Source organism: Cyrtonyx montezumae, unplaced genomic scaffold (genome assembly GCF_038088225.1).
Source record: "Cyrtonyx montezumae isolate F1298 unplaced genomic scaffold, pur_monq_1.0 scaffold_3, whole genome shotgun sequence".
In the NCBI taxonomy this organism is placed as follows: Eukaryota; Metazoa; Chordata; class Aves; order Galliformes; family Odontophoridae; genus Cyrtonyx; species Cyrtonyx montezumae.
In genome coordinates, this window is record NW_027072034.1 from 97,176,118 (window position 1) to 97,193,061 (window position 16,944).

Consider the following 16,944-nt stretch of genomic DNA (forward strand, 5'->3'; position numbering starts at 1 on the left):
AGCTTCTGAAGAGTACCTCTAACATACGCTTCCCACAGCCTACACAGGTTTTTAGAGCAGGGAGTTAATGTAAGAAGGCAGGAAGAACTTAGGAAACTTTTTTCCCTTCATAAGAATGACTTCAGCTCCCCAATCACCCAGAAGGTCAGCACGGTACCTACCATCAAGCTACCTTACAGAACAGGGCTCTGGCTGCAGTGAAATCTGAGTTTTCTAACCAAGCACTGCATTTATGCAAATACTTGCATTTTGCTGAGTTTAACCGAACTAAGCCACATTCCTCAAGTTGAGTATAGACTTACATACTCTTCAACGGGGCCATCTAAGACAGCTCTTCAATTAATTCTGAGTGAATTAGAAATGGGAAATGAAAAGACAGAGACATTTCCAAGCACCTTAAGATTCTAAGAAGCAAAATTTAGTGTTGTGATAAAATTAATTATATGAAGCTGTATGGTTACACAGGTATCTATTTTCCTTCTTATATACAAAAACACAGTTTAAAACTCAGGAAGGCAGGAAGTAAAATACTGTATCAATGCCTAAATCTTGGCACAACTGTGCAACAGTTATAGCCCCTGACTGCTACTTCTTCATGCCATTTTTGTGTGCATTGCAGGGGTGCTCGGGTGACAGACTGCTGTTAGTATTCATGCTGTTTTGTCTGCAGTGGACCACCTAAACCTCCAATACATTTTTAAGGATCACAGTCTCTTGGATTCTCCATTTCCTTCCTTATTTCAGCTTGATACTTCTCACTAGGAACCACTTTCTGTACCAGCACAATGCACTAGTTTTTAAAAGAGGAGGGTGAAACACAGTACAAGGTATAAGGCTTTGTCTTACTCTTATTTCTTTTAGTAAAAACAGAGAGATTGCTGCTCTGTCTCACAGCAAGCAAGACACCAGCCTAATGGCATTCAGTGATGGGGGCAAGCAACCCCCTAGGTCGATTTCTGCCCTGATGGAGAGAGGCCGTTGGTTTTCACAACTGTCAGTTGCCTTTCTCACGCACTAAATTCACATGTACGTATTTGTACACATTTGTCAGCATTTACTCATTTGTAATCTCTCATGAGAATTAATATTACTCCTCTACACTTCCAGAACTTCCATCATTCCCTCCACAGTTATTTACCCATGGCGACGCTGGCTGAAGGAATGCCTCGCTATATTTCAGGTATCATCTGGAAACTGTTTCACAGAAGAAGTGACAAGCACTTCATTAATTTCTGCTCCAGCTCTGCCATTTCCAACTACCAGCAGAAGGCACGAAGCTGATGGCAGCAACAAGTTCCAGGGAGAATTACAAAGCTCTCCCTACACGTGTGAGCACCGATTGAGTAATCTGTGCTTGGCTTACAAAGCTGAACTAATGAATTGTCCCAAATTTGTTAATCTCAACCACAACGCACTTAACGCGCCACGGTGCCGCCATGCAAACTCTCAGTTGCAGGAATCAGAACAAATCATTTATTTTGCTCAGAATCAGACCGTCCTGCTTCTGGCAGCCAGCTGCGTACAATGGCAAACATAAAATCAATCTGAAGCACAGAAAAGAGCTCAGTCTCTCATATAAAACATAAACTTCTCCCACACTTGAATCATGAAACAGAATATTGCATTAACACACCCACTTTCCTGCGGCTCCACAAACTCAGATATTTTGCATGTCCTTCAGAGCAGATGCGTCCACTTTGTTATTAAATGGAACTGTAATTGACACATACATATCAATTTTTTTCTCATCATTTATGCATTTGCCTATATTTTGGCATGAAAAGCCTCATCTTTAACACCATGGTATAAGGAAAGACCTCATTTCAGGGAAAATACACGTGTATTTTACTGGCTGTACATGCACAGCAGACATGGGGAATGGCCACAATGGGTGCCCTTGCCTGGAACCTTCCTGTCCCCAAGCTCCCTGCAGAGCAGGTGCAGGAGAGACTCCATCAGTGTGAGCTGCTGGATGGATCGCTGCTACAGAGCAGGTATTTTCTCTGTGCTTTATTTAAAAAGCTTTTCAATATAGAAGTAAGTATCTGTTTTTAATCCAGGCTGCTCTGAAATCACGTGAATCCTATTCCACTTCTAATTTGCTTCTGATTTCTAGTGGTTTCCGATTTTTTCTTCATATAAATCTGTTCCATTAGGCCTAACCTCTTGCAAAGTCTGTTGTAACATGAAAATGGTGTTGCTAAGAGAAGCAGGTCTTCCATCCACTGGCCAGAGATACAACTTTAGCCCTGCAACTCATATTTTGCTTTTTTTTTTTTTAAACAGACTGTAAAATTAACTTTTAGTTCCTTATTAAGTATTTAATTGGCTAGTTGAGGATTACAACTGTGTCCCCCAGCCCTTTTCATTAAGCTGAAAGCTTACTCATACAGAAAGATTATATAGCAGTGTAAAAGGAAGACTCCATAGCCCTAGTTTAGAATTTGAAGCAGCTGAATTGAATATGTGTTTAGATAGACTGCTAAAAGACCTGGCATGACACTCAGTTGAATTTGACCCTGTTGTATACACTCATTTCTTACAGAAAGCACAACCCCTCTTTGTATCTGTTTAACAGCCAGCTGAAGGCTTCCAAGCAGTATAAGTGAAACTGAATTTTGCCCCCACTCCTCAAAGATGTTGTCGAAACAACTTCTCCAAGCAGGCAGAGCCATCACTGCTATGCTATGAGCAGGCAACTTCACTTTGTCCCACCTGTTCTCCTGTTCCTGAGGTTTAAAATGGCATCTAGTTTTAAACTGAATACATTAAAATCACATACATTAAGAGAGAGACCCGTAAAATAATTTTTCTAATAGTACAACATGCCTTAAGTATTTCCCTGGCAGCTAACCTACTAGGTAGCAAATCTCAGCCTATTGAAGAGGCTTCTATATTTCAAGTAGAACCTGGGCCACTCTTCCAGAGACCAGCAGAGTACAAAATGGAAATCACCTCCCCAAAGGGATGTGGTTTTATTTGGGTTGTGTGCTGTCAGTCACTGATACCTGCAATGGACATTTGAGCCTGCTCAGTTTCTAGCAGGACACGCTCACAAAAAAGAGGCAGGTGTAAGTGTTCCCCGTGTCCTTCATCAGACTATTAACATTAACACAGTACAGACTTCCCCCTGTACTTCAACTAAAACCATTCCACAGATAGAGTGCTCATGTGTAGAAGTACGATTTTAAACCGTATGAGATTTTTTTGCTTGAGGGAGCTGTGCAGTAAAGTACTGCCTTTATAAAATAACTTTGACCTGCACTTTTCAGGTAATTCTTTTCCTCGAAATATAGGTAAATACTCTTTTTTTAAAAACAATAATCAGAGAATACACGTTAGCTTTGTCACCAGGATTTCTTTTTATTTAAGAGAACAGGAAATGGGACAAGGGAAAAGAAAGAAAAAAAAAGACTTCTGTTAAAGGACAATTCTCTGAAGGGTCTTTTAGCTGGCAATTGTCAGCACTGCTCAGGGCCAATGGATCAAATTTAAGTCTAAAAAGTGCTGATGGTTGTATGAGTCATCACAGTAGGAGCTGGCGCTCTGGGCCACTCAAGTTCAATTTTTGGTGTTACCACGGGGTGTAGGAACTGGAATCTTGGTGAGCAAAGATTTACTTGGTATTTGATGCACTGGGTAAGTGGCATTCTTAAAATCACCAGCCTCCCAAGCAGCTAGTAAGCCAGCAGGAGGTTAGTAGGAAGAGAAAGTAATTGTCCTTTGTGCCTCTGAAAATAGCCAACATTAAAGGATTCTCTTATATATTACCTAAGTCTCAATCTACGTTTGCAGCCCAAAGAGAATGAAAAAGGCTGAAGAGGAGAGAAAATAAAGCTGTCAGAAACATTAGAGGAGACCCTCCTCAAGCTGTCACGAAGCATACGGTCTCCTCATCTGGAAATGTGTGCAACTACAAAGGATGTGCACTCTAGAAGCAATAAAAACTTGTTTGGACAACGCACTTTCCATTTACAGAACGTACTGCGTACATGCCTTGCGTCCACTATGTTCCTGAAGAGGCCCAAAACACAGGAAAAGGTACTGCAAGAATGACAGTCTTACACTTGTCCAAGGTGTCCATCGCCAGAGCAAGCATCACGCAAACTTGAGCTGCTTTAACAGACTGCACACAGGCACTCTGAAATCCACTTTATCTGCAGCTGCCACTCTCCACAAAATGCCAATGAAGGAGTAATTACATCATAACTAGAAGTAGGAGGGGACCGCAACGCTTTGGTCTTGACCTGAATATTCTTATCTGTTGCTGAATTTCACAAATGGAAACAGCTCTCACTTTAAGTTCCCACAGTCCCACATGGACCTGAAAGGAAGTTTTCCTAATCTGGACTAAGCATGCCACAAAAAAAGCAAAAAGCTCCCCAAACCTTGTAATGTTTCAGTGCAACTGGGCAGGATTGTGTTCTTGTTTCAGGCGTACATTAGTACACTGCCTAAACCAGATCTGGATAATGGAACCTGAATGATGAATTACACCATCCCTAATGTCCTGAATAAATGTGATTATCAGCAAAATTGAAATTACAAAAAAAAGAGTTTACACTACAGAAGACTTTATAGACGAGGGCCACACTTGCGGCCTAAGGCCCCACTGCCCACTTCCTTCACAGGCAACGTTCCCACTGCCTTCAGTGTGAGTGGGGCTGTGCCCCTGCAAAGAGCAGAAGATGCTTACGTAGAAAACAGGGAAAAATCTTCTTTGCTAACAGGAAAAAATCCTTACAGTAATAATATTTAAAGTATCTGTTGACAATGGTCAAATAATATGACAGCCTATAATGGCATCACAGCAGTGCTTTGGCAATACTGCAGCGTGCTGTTGTATTTTTAGAAGGACTGTTCATTTACTTTCTCCTAAACGCTGGAATTCTTCTTTTTCAACAACCACCCTGTTTTTTGGTGCATCCGTATGCCAGCATCGCAGCGTGCATACCAGGGTAAGTAGGAGCAGCAGGCAGAGTCGGGGCTCCTGCACACACGTTACGTGCCGTCAGAGATGCCAAGCCTCCATCTCCTCCTGTGCTTCACGTGGAGACAGTTAGCTGCACCGTTCACAAACCTCCCTGCCACATAGCAGTGTATTTTCACCACAAGTCACTGCTGCTTCTTAATCCTGAGCACCAAGGAACTATCCCCCCCTGTACACAATCCAGAGCTTAACGGTACTGCTCCACCTAACCAGTTTTGGCAGGCAGCATGTAGGAGAGAGGCACAGCAAGATGCATGCTTAAGCCCTTCTGTATTTTCTCATCACAGTGACACCAGAAATGTTATCTTGCCATTTCTAAATTCATGAGCAAAGTACCTGCACACCTAACGGGACAGCAGCGAGCTGCTACCACAGGATCACACCAGCACGGCTGCAGTCCTTAAGAGCCCCTGCAGCTGGAGCTCGGGCAGATGCTGACAGAACTCAGATGCTTTCTAACTAAAAAGCACATCCATTCCTTATAAAAACACAGAGTAGGCAAAACGAGATACATGTGCACACACATGTTAACTGAATTAACTTGAGGCAGCCGATACATCCCGAACGTCCATCTGTTTACAAAAGACACTTGTGGCTTTCAAGTCTTGTGCTCCTTCTAGTGTAATTCTCAACCAAAACAGTTTATGTTCAACCGGAAGGCTCTGCTGCAGCGTTTCCACACATAATGGCCACGTGTTTATCAGGTTCTCGAGTTTGAATTATGTCAGAACAGCCACGCTACCCATTCACAGAACGCACCAAATCGACGCCAGCCTTTCCCATTTCAGCTGGAAAGCCTCATGAAGCAAAGCTGGTAACTGCCTTGTCAAATGGGACAGCTAACAGTAACAAAAATCTCCCGCTTCCACAGCTGTGAACTGTGTTTTCAGGCCAAGGAGTCCACTTGCGCAGCAGTGCCATATTCTCAGGACCGAGTGGGGCCGAGGGCAGCAGTGGACACAGGCAGCTGCTCTCAGACGCGCTCCAGGTGATACAGACTGTGAAGAACTTGGTACAGCCCCTCGTGCGCGAGAAGCTGCCTCCTAACCTGAGCGATTCACTTCGGCACGGCTGCAGGCTGACAGCTTTCTCAGCACGGGGAGGAGGGAAGCCGGGACACATCATCTTACTTTATTCCACTAGTACAACTGGAATAGAACTTCACGTTTTTCCAGCTGACTTCGGCCGAGCACTCCATTCTTTGACAGAGACGGAGCAGAACGCGTCTCCGCAGCGCCAGCCCTCTCCCCCCCATCTCAGCGCGGGGTATTCCGCAGCCGCGGAGCGGCGGTCCCCGCGCAGCCGGAGCCGTGCCCGGCGCTCCCGCCCGCCCCACCGCACCGCTGCCGTGCGGATGGCTGCGATGTCGGACGCCTACGGATCTCCCACGTGCTTATTTCGTTGGCCTGCTTGGCTTAAAAAAAAATAAAAATAAAAATAAATGCCAGGGGCCATTATTCATCAGCAGCAAGAAAACAAATCGCTCTTAGATCTACTCCTCTCGCAGATTCCCACACTTATTACCCAAAATCCCACAGCTTCCCATTGGTTCTACCCCTGACCAAAGTACAGCGCCGCGCAGCATGCCATCCCCGGGGAAAAGCCGCTCACGTTCCTCCCGACAGACGGCTCCGCTCACTCCGGGCTCGGAACGAAACCCGCAACTTTCCCGACGCGCGGGGCTCGCTCCCCCCCGCCCCGCTCTGCCCCCGTCCCGCGCCGCCAACTCTCCCAACCTCCGCCGCCGGGCGCGGGCGGGACGACTTGCGCCCAACTTCGGGCACGGGGCCGCGCTGACAGCCGCCCCCCCGCCCGCCCGGCCCCGCCGCCAGCCCCGGGTTGCAGCGGCGCCGGGCGCGCACCTACCCGCGGTCTGCCGAGTGTCCTCCGGGCGCGGCTGGGACCGGGGGACGGGCGCTCGGCCGCACGCTGCCCTCCTTCCCCCCGCGCTCCTTCCCCCCCTTCCCTCGCTCTCTGTGTGTGTGTCTCTCTCTCTCTCTCTCAAGGACGAGGTGAAATCCCTTTGCTGGTCATGAGGCGGCTTCAGAGACAAACAACACAATGCGAGTGCCAATAACAAAAGGCAAAAAAAAAAAAAAAAAAAAAGAAAAGAGACCGGGAACAATGGGGGAGGAGAGGCTCTCGGCGCGGTGTCTGGCCGCCCCCGGCACCCCGAGGAGGAGGAGGAGGAGGCGGAGGAGGAGGAGGAGGAGGCAGGCGGCGGTCCCGCCGCACGCCGGGGCTCCCTCGCAGCCGCCCCGCGCCCCCTCCCCGCGCGGCCGCCGGAGTGACGCGCGCCGTCCCCGCTCGCGGCCGCCGCCGTCCCCATCCCTCGGGCGGGGGGCGGGCGGAGCGCGGCGCTTCGGAGCCACTCCCGCCCCGGGAACTTCGCGCGGAGCTACCGGAGCCCCGCGCGCGGCTGGAGCAGCGTGGGGTGCCCGGCGGCCGCCCTGCCCCGCCGCCCGCTCGCGGCTTCCTTCCCCGGGTTTCCGGGATTCGCGCCGGGCGCACGTGCGGGCCGGGCGCCGGGGAGCTGAGCGGAGCCCGAACTTCGGGGCCGCTCCGAACGGCTCCCGCCGACGGCCCCCCTCAATGCCCCGCGTTACCTCCTGGCCGCCGTCTCCCCGCCGCCGCTCGTGGCGGGGCCCGTCCTGCCAACCTCGGGGCTCCGCGCTCTCCTTCCCGCCGCCTCTCCGCCGCCCGCCGTTCGGACCGGCGCGGGAGCGGGGTTCGCCCCTCGCTACCTGCGGCCGCCCGCGGCGGCCCGTGCCCGGCGGGGAGAGCAGCGGGGCTGCGTTCATCTCCGCGAGGGCAACCTTATCTCCTACAAATATGTGATCCTGGGACACGTCCAGTAATTAACGGGAACAATCAAGCAATCTCGCTGCCTTCTCGGGGATTTAAAAAGTCATCATCTGGAATTTATGAGCGTTACAACCTATTTTTTTTTTAATTTTTTTTTCTTCCCCTTTGCTTGGATGCGTTGCTGTGTGTGATCTTTCCACTGTGTGCGTGTGTCCCTCGGTGATTTTTTTCCTCTTTGATGCAAAAAGATGTGAACCATTAACGGCAGAGAGGTTCCTAGTGCTGATTCAGGGAGACCTCAGACTTCTCCGTAGGCGTGGGAAGGGCAGGAACTTTGAGGGGGAGAAAAGATGTGGGATCGCTGCGGTGTTTTGGGGTGCTCGATGGGGCTGGCCAGGCTGCATCAGCCCACCGTGCTCCCAGCACCTTCCCACACCTGCCCCACCTGCTTCAGGGTCAGACAGGAGAAAGGCACCTGAATGGCGAAAGTTCTGGCTCTCTGCACTCCTATGGCCCTGTGTGCCACGTTCTGAGTCCCTGCTGCTTTCTGCCAGCCCCTCTGTGATGGTGACCCCCCAGGCACTGACACTGACAGTCACATCTGTTTGGTTTCCACTGGAAGCCACACTGTCAGAGGTTCCTGTGTCCTGCCCACACCATTCAGAGCACTTCCCTAATACAGTGGATCCCACTAATAAGCACTGCCCCCCTCCCTTTGCGTCCCATGCCAACTCCTCCCTACATCATGGCCAAGTTGTTTGCAGTTCAACACGAGAAAGGAATGGTTGGATCCAAAACTAATCTGGAGCGAAGAGAAAAAGCTCAATGTGGGTGCATTTTATTTAAGATCAAAAGCACAATGGTGTGAGATTGTATTATGCTCTCCACAGGAGCCGTGTTTTTCTACTTCCACAATAGGATTAAGGTGTTCAGTGGAAAAGAGAATTACAAAACAAATAAAAAAAGAAGCCCTATAGGCCCAGCTCCAGCTCGATTTGAAGTTTCCTTAAATTAGGAAGATGTTTCAGCCCTTGAGGAGTCTATCATCCCATTTCAAACCACTTTTAAAAACAGTAATTGTGAATGCCAATAATCCTTTTTTTCCCCTTCACTGTTTATTGTTGAAGAAACATTCTGCTGTTCATCTTTTATTTTTTTTAAATAAAGGAAGGATGTTACCATCTCTGTATTGACTCATCTCAAAATTGTCAGTCGACCAAACGCTTTTCAGTAGAACCCAAAGACATACCCTTATTTAGCTGTGCATAGCTGAGAACACAAGATGTTGAATGTTCATACACAGGGGTTGGACACAGCTGGGAGCACAGCTTCAAGCAACTATTCCACCCTGCAGTAACTGCAGAAAGCACAAAAGAACACTTTTGGCGTGACTTACCCAACGAGAGGCAGCTACTGTACAAAGGCTGCTACGTATTGTCGATAAGAAATCTGCACAGCTCCAGCTAACTTCTGCTTTCCAAACGCCAGGGAAGCACAGCTGGAGGCTGGTCCTGTTCTAGCTGAACTCATGGAACGCAGCCATGTTTAAATAACAGGTATCGCCTGTCTGTACAACAAGCAGTGTGCACCAATAAATCAATTTGTGCCTGCTTAATGATGGTGGCTTGTACTCAAGTCCCCTTTCAACCAGCTTGCCCCCAACCCCTGTACTGAAAGGTTATCTGTTATACCTTCAGTTCTGACTCCATCAGGAAAGAACACAGAGGTAGATCTGTGCTTGTGCTGAGCTGTCTCAGCTTCCTCCTGGCTTCAGCACTTTGCCACCATTCTTTACAAGCTGCCACACATGCCTTCAAGCCTCATCCTCCTAGAAAACTCAGGCAATTCCCACGTTCTCATACACTGAGTCTTAGCGCACTCATTTTCACAAGAACTGATGTAAACTGCAACTTTTCTCCTACGGAAATTGTGTATCACCACCATTCGGATGTATACGTGACTACCCCAAAGCCCAAGTCCTACAAAACAATGTCACCCTTGTGCCAAATTCATCAAATTATTGAGCAACTGTGATAACCATGAAGCCCTATCAAAATGAAGAAACCACTTAGGAACTTAAAAACATCTGTTTCCGTATCAGAGCGTGTCAGCCCTAGAACACCCTTCTGCAGCCCTACTCAAAGCATTGCTGTTATCTCTGACATTTGGAGTGTCTTATCTGCTCTCCGTACCACAGTCAGGGTGTTACCTGCACTGACTTCCGCCAGAAGGAAGGGCTTCTGCCAGTTACATGGAAGCGATCTGCTTCTCTGCAGGTCCTGACTCCTTTCCCCCAGAGGCAACGGAGAGTCCCAGCTATGATATTTCAAAAAGGCATCCAAGTAATTTCCCAGGGAACATGAAGAGTGCTGTTGCAGTGTCCCTCCATGGGGCTCCATGTTTTCTGGTCAGCTGATTCCTCAAACTAAACAATGGATTCGTGCTTCAGCCAACGGTCTTAAATGCAGTTTGGATGCCACGTTTAGATTTTGCCAACTAAATAAGGAATATGTTAATTTTTTTGTAGATGGTGGATACAAAGTCCAAAAGCAACAGGAAACGTTGATTAAGTTAAACGCTGATTTGGTCATACGTAATTTAAACTGTAGCAGGTACACAAAATAAAAAGATAAAAGGAAGCCAGTCAGAAAAGCCAAGGCACTTGCTTTTAGTTGTCCATGCTGAGCAAAAAATTAAATGTTACAAGAATTCTGTTTCAAGAAGAGAGGAGTTGCCCAAGCAACCCTCATCTCTCATTCTAACATCAGTAACTCTTAGATTTCAGCAAGATCACTCACATATATAAAAATAAGCATAATCTCTCAGGACACACAGATGAATAAAGGCGGTCACAAGGATGGATTTAAGAAGCAGGCTGGAACTTCATTAACACAATATTCTCACATGTCAAGCAATTAACTGGGCCTGGTGCAGGGATTACAGAGCTACAATTTAGGGCAGATCCTCCTGAATGAGCTCATATCTCAACCTTTCCCCCAGAATAGGAAGGGGGACCTAAACCCCCAAACATTTCATTTAAGTTTGCTTCTTTCCTAGTCACAAACACAGTTGCAAAGTTCCTGATTTCTTATTCCAAATTTAGTTTTATTTCATGCTGGAAATTATCTCAATTTTTCCTTGAAATCCAACAGACTAATAAAAGCATATAGCACCATATATTCCATTTCCAAACCCCTCAAATGTTCGATTTCCAAACCCAACTTTTCAGAGTACCTGTGCCTCCGTGGTGCTTCAAAGACCAGGAAAGCACCCTATGCCTCTTCCAACTTCAGCAGAATAGAAAATTAGACATTTTCTTGGCACTGCAACCAAGTAATAGCATCCCTAGACCATAGTTTCTATGCTATGGCACAAAGGGAGAAGAAATACTGTACCATAAGGCACAGAGATGAAAGACACATCCTCAGCTTCACCTCTGTGCCAACCAAAGCCCAAGAACCAGCCCAAGGATCCCAGCTGGCATTCTCACACGTTCATACCCCCAGCTGCCCCCTTTCTTCCATGGCTGCTTTCCCCACCATGAGGTTCCTTAACAGTGTTTTCCTTTGAGTTTCCACTGGGTGTGGAAGAAGCCAATGCAGGTTGAGAAACCATGTGGCTATGCTTACTGATGTCTGGCGACCACTAGGAATGTGTCTTGCACAGCTCTGGGGGTCACTTAGTACTAATTAGCCCGGGCAGACCATTAGGGCAGCGCAAGTGTGGTACTTGCAGCACCCTAAGTAATATAGGGAAGTCAGCACTGCACAACACTGTGCGCAGCCTGCACTGGAATTCAAGTTAAGCACTGTGACATCAGGTCTTCAAGGTGGATGGCATTTTGGAGTTGAGGAAAGCCCTCCAAGTTAAAGAAGCTGTGGTACCTCAGATGACACAGAATTTTCCAAGAGCAGATGTACCTGTTTTTTTTTTAAACCTAGTCCCATTTTCTAAAACTGATGATCAGCTGAAGAAAGGAGGTAATCAGAGTCATCTGCAGCTTCTGAAAATAGAGGCCAGTTCCTGTAAGGAAGATTTAGCAGGACTGAGTGCTTAGTGTCTTCTCATTAGTGCAGGAGCAGGAATTTATATATACTGTTTTATTAAGATCCGTATCTCTACAGTTCTTCTTATATGAAAACAAAAGAAAAAGTGCTGTAAAAGGGCAGAAAAATGACTCAATTTCCAGTTACTGCCAAAAGTCACTGATTTTGAACATAATCAACCTTTGTGCTGCAAGATAGAGGTTTTTTTTTTTCTATTAATGTTCAGTAATTAATAGTAAAATAAATCTGAAAAACATGGTGCGATCTTTTTTAAAAGCAGCACGGTTGCCATAGGTTTATCATCCAGCGTGTAAATAGCACCCTCGAGAAAAGCAAACAAATATAAAAATAAAATAAAATAAAATAAGGAAATGGCAAATTCTGTAGTCAAAGATACTGCTCCGCACAAGAAAGTTCACTGTGTTAATCTGTGATGATTGGTTGAAGAATCATAGAGCGCATGCTCTTTTTGTTACAACGTTTTTAATGCAAAGCCGTTTTCTTGCACTACCGTCCTTCACAGAGTAACACAGCTTCTGATATTACTGAATTACTATCGTAAAAACAAAGAAGGGAGGAGGCTGAAGGGCAACAAAATGTCATTTGTATTTGGAATGGGCAATTGTTGATTTAAAATTGCTGTTGAAACTCCTATTCTGAAATGATTACTAGGTTAGGAAAACAACACTTGAAACCAACATGCAACATCTGAATTTCTGGAGGGAGGCTCAGGTTTAGTACTTGTCGTAAGCTGTGTTTTGACTGTAAGCCCTGCACATTGCTCTCAACCTCTCCTACAGTAATGCTCACGAGGTTACTGTCCAGAAGGCTCTAGCACTCCTCTATGTTTTACCATTAAAGAGAACAGTTGTACAATTCCAGAGAAGTAAAATTCTCGTAGGAACTTGAAGCTTGTCTTACCTCATATGTGGTGAAGGATAAGCAGTGCAAAATATTTTGTATTCTGGCTTTACAGTGTGCAGGCATTCAGACTGCTCACTACAAATGACTGCACAAGGTGAGAGGCGCAGGAGAATCAGGCCCCAAAGATTTTCTATACTGGATCAGATCGCTGGTGCATTAAGTGTGTCACCTCACAGCTGGATGCTCCAAAATGAACCTGGCTATCTGGGTAGTACTGTACAAACTGCTCCAGTAGTCAGCTTGCATCCAGAAGAGGAGACTGGTTTTTGTCTTTCATTTTCTTAGTATGTCTAATCAGAACTGTCCTCAGCTGCGATCCAATTGTTCAGACTTCCTTAACCATTTCAACAAGAGCATTGGACTGGTTGTAGTAGAAGGTGGCATTAGAAATTACAAGTAATGGCATGAGAAACGAACAAACAAACAAAAACATTACTTTCTTACCGTTTTCAGATGCTTTTGTGGTACGAGCAAATAGTCCACAATATAAGAAACACATGATAATTATGCCGTAATTTACATCGTGGCATTTTACACTGTAGAGCTACTTTGTGGAACTTAACAGCTTTTATAATGATCCGTTTAAGTCAGAAATGCAACATAATGTACATAAACAATAATTATATACAATATGCAAATACCGTCTAGCTATAGGGAGTGCCAGATATCAGCAACACAAGGTAGCAAAAACATGTAAACATCCAAAGCTATCCAAATCATTTTCCCACTGAACCTCAATGAGAATCAGAGCACTGCTAATCATATCAAAGGCACAGGTATTCCTAAAACATTTCAACATTCTAATTTTAGCATCAAAAACATCTAAACCCTTCTGTCTGAAGGAGAGCAAAACTTTCAATGCACGTGTTGAAAATACAGATCCCAATTGTCACATAGCTGATGCAACTGTTCAAAAGCAATTACATACCTGCTATCTGACTGAAAGCAATGGCACTTCTATGTGTTCCTAAATAGCTTCAGCCAAAAAAAAAAAAAAGAAAGCAACCACCCACAAACAAAACATACACACAAACAGTCGCAAAAATATCCTTACGCTTTTGTATATCTTTTATTAAGAAGAAAAGCTTGTTTTAGCAGTATTTTTCACCATATGCTGGTGAAATATACTGGTGGTCCTGCTTCCAGCATGCAGAAGCTTTCAAGGAGAGCATGTGTCCCACCAGCCATTCACTCTCAGTCACTGTAACACTTAGGTCTCAATTTCAAGTCTACTGTTAAAAAAGTTAAGGTCATTCAGGAAAGCATTTTATTTTATCCTTTTTTAGTTCTCATAGAACGGTTTATCTCCTATGATAACGTAGTAAAGAGGAAAGTAAACCAATGCCCTATTTAAAAAATGTTTATGTGAAAAACTTACTGACAACCTGACAATTTCACTAGTGAAAAACACAGCTCTTGTTTTGGATTGAAACACCTGAAAGGGAGGGTGAGGAGTCCCTCTATCTACTCCTCCAAGCCAGAGCTGTGCTGGCTTTTGTGAAGCCAGAGCTGGGATTCGAAACCAGGCTTGTACACAAAGAGAAAATCCAAGAGTTTTTAGCAAGGACTCTCTAAACATAATATTCCTGTAGTTCTTCCCACCCAGAATCCAGCTGTTTATATCTGGAATGTTCTTTTCTCTTTCTTAAGTAATGGAGATACTTTAATAGCAAACATGGTCCTTCATAGGACCACAGATTCATAAAATCATTAAGGTTGGAAAAGACCTCTAAGATCAGCTAGTCCATCAGCCCATCCCCACCACGCCCACTAACCATGTCCCTCAGTGCCATGTCTCCATGTTTTTTGAAGACCTCCAGGGACAGCGACTCTGCCACCTCCCTGGGCAACCTGCTCCAGTGTAGCACCACTCTTCCTGAGAGTATTTTTTTCCTAGTATCCAACCTGATATTGAACCTAAGTTGACTTAACCTCCAGCACAAAGCCCCAGCTATCACCCAGGGAGTTCTCAGGCACCCACCGCTGATTAATTAAATTTCTTCCTGGGGCAAGAAGGCTTTAGAAGACAAAGGTGGCTGTGAGATAAGGAGCAGCCATAGGGAAGCAGAGACTGACTTTTAATGGGAGAAAAAAATGGGGCTGACAAAATCCCTGGAACAAGAGGAACCAGTCTCAGAAGTAGGCTTGTATGAGCCTCAGACATGCTCAACCTTAAAGCAGCAAACTTTCACTCTACTTATGGTAGTCAGAATCTTCCCAAACTTTTGAGACTTTGAAAGGCTTACAGCTTTCAGGGTCATTAAATAATTAATATTTAGTTTATAGCAGGTTACTGTGTTTTACTCAGGCACAGCCAGCATCTTTTGAAGCATTCAGGAGCTGTAAACATTATCTTCTCCTATTTTGGTTCCTTTTGTTCAGAGATACAATCTATTTAGTTGCTGAATTGTTGTAATGACACTGAAAGCTAACCACCCTTCCTACTCTTATGTTACCTTCCACTACAACCTGTTTACCCTCCTCACCCGCTGTTTTCCTAAAGAGCATCTCACTGCTAAGTGGCAGGATTACCATCTCAGTGGTGACACAGCTCATCAGAGAAGAATGCACACAGATGAATGTTATTTTTGCAGAGAGAGGAACGATGGGTTTTGGACAGATTTATTCAACAGAGATGATAAGCGCAATCCTGCTTCTCACTGTAATTCAGCAGCTCGTATCTTTGGCCTAATCAATTCCCTGGTGATCAATTCCCAACCATTGCTCATGTGCGCATGCATGAGTGTATCAGCAACAAGTGTGCAACAGACTGCTTGTATTCCCCCCATTCTGGGAAGCATGTGAGCATCCTATGACTGAAAATATGCTCCCTGCATAATCCTGAGATTAGCAAATATCTGGTAAAAGTTGTCAGACAGAAATGGGAGGAGAGAAAGTGCTTAAGTTAAGCACAGAGGAAAACCCAGCATATGAAACTAACCAGTTCAGGATTTGAGCCCACTTCCAGATGCATCTCTGTCACTGATTCCTATGTGGCCTGGAGAGAGGCTTGTCAGCTCCTCTGACTTCAACATCCCTGCTTCGAAAAAGGAGAACAGAAGTAGGTGAAGCTATTTTAAAGATCCTTGGCTGGTTAGCAAATGTTCTGTATGAGTGCCAATTGATTATAATCATCTTATGGTAGATAGGGGAGAGAAGGACAGCAGATCAGAAAATATGCTCCTCTCAAACTGTAGTGTTCATGAAAAATGTCACTGGTTGAAAATGATTATCATTCTGGCAGCTGTGATCAGTGGGGTCCAAGGCAAAGCAGCTAGAAATGCTGATGGGCCATACTCAGGTACAGTGCTGGCCACTGGTATTTGTAATGCTGGGAGAGAGTTCTCCCTTGAGGCCTGTTCAGGAGGCTGCTGGGGGCACGTGGAAATGCCATATGTTCACAGTCAGAGTGATCACCTGGCAGCGTGTCAGCTGGGCTTTCCTTGTGCTTGTGCATCTCCACTTCTTCCTCATGCTTGGTGCAACTAAGAATCTTCTAGGTAGGAAGAGATGGTGTCTGCTGAAGATGGCACGCTGGTAAACTGTACCCACTAGAAACTCAGTTTGTAGATTGAATCCTTGTATCTCTGACTTAAGTACAGCTGTCTGGTTTCTTTTTTTAATGAAAGGTTCATAAGCTTTGAGGTTACGAAGGAAAGTAAGCACATACATAATCATGTGGTATTTTGCTTTATCATTAACACACCCTTTTTGACAAAACCAACTAAAACGTCTATAAAAGAACAGCCAAGGGGCTTTAAGGTTCAGGTACTGTTAAAATAATTTTAGTTAAACTATGTGTTTCCATGTGATATCAGCCACTGTATACTTCTATCTGTACAATGAAAGCTATTATTAGAGCTGTCCAGAGTAGCCTTCATTGATTCCCAAAGAGAAAGCAACCTGTTACAGAACTTGAACTGAAGATATGATCGAAATCACAGACCTGGATACTGTCCTGTGAAAAGCAGGGCTCTGTGAGTGTTATCGCTGTTTGGGTTGGTTTGATTTGTGAAGGCAAGCCAGTTCAGTACTGAGGTTCTTATGTCTATGTAAAGAGAGAAAATCCCTTCTACTCAGTATAGCTATACGTCAAATGTCTGACGGATGGTTTACGGATGTCTAACTGGACAAATCTTACTCTTTGCCACTAACCATATTTTTGGTTGGAGGCAGAGG

The 16,944-nt window shown here is 45.3% G+C and overlaps 1 protein-coding gene across 2 annotated transcripts in view; it reads right to left on the reverse strand.

Moving 5' to 3' along the window:
- The window catches only part of SOX5 (SRY-box transcription factor 5), a 621,758-nt gene extending 614,782 nt beyond the window's left edge, over nucleotides 1-6,976 (reverse strand). For both annotated transcript variants that reach the window (XM_065742493.1, XM_065742491.1), the window contains exon 1: nucleotides 6,857-6,976. The gene's annotated coding sequence lies outside the window, so the exon portion shown is untranslated. The remainder of the gene's footprint in view (nucleotides 1-6,856) is intronic.
- Nucleotides 6,977-16,944: the final 9,968 nt, after the last annotated feature.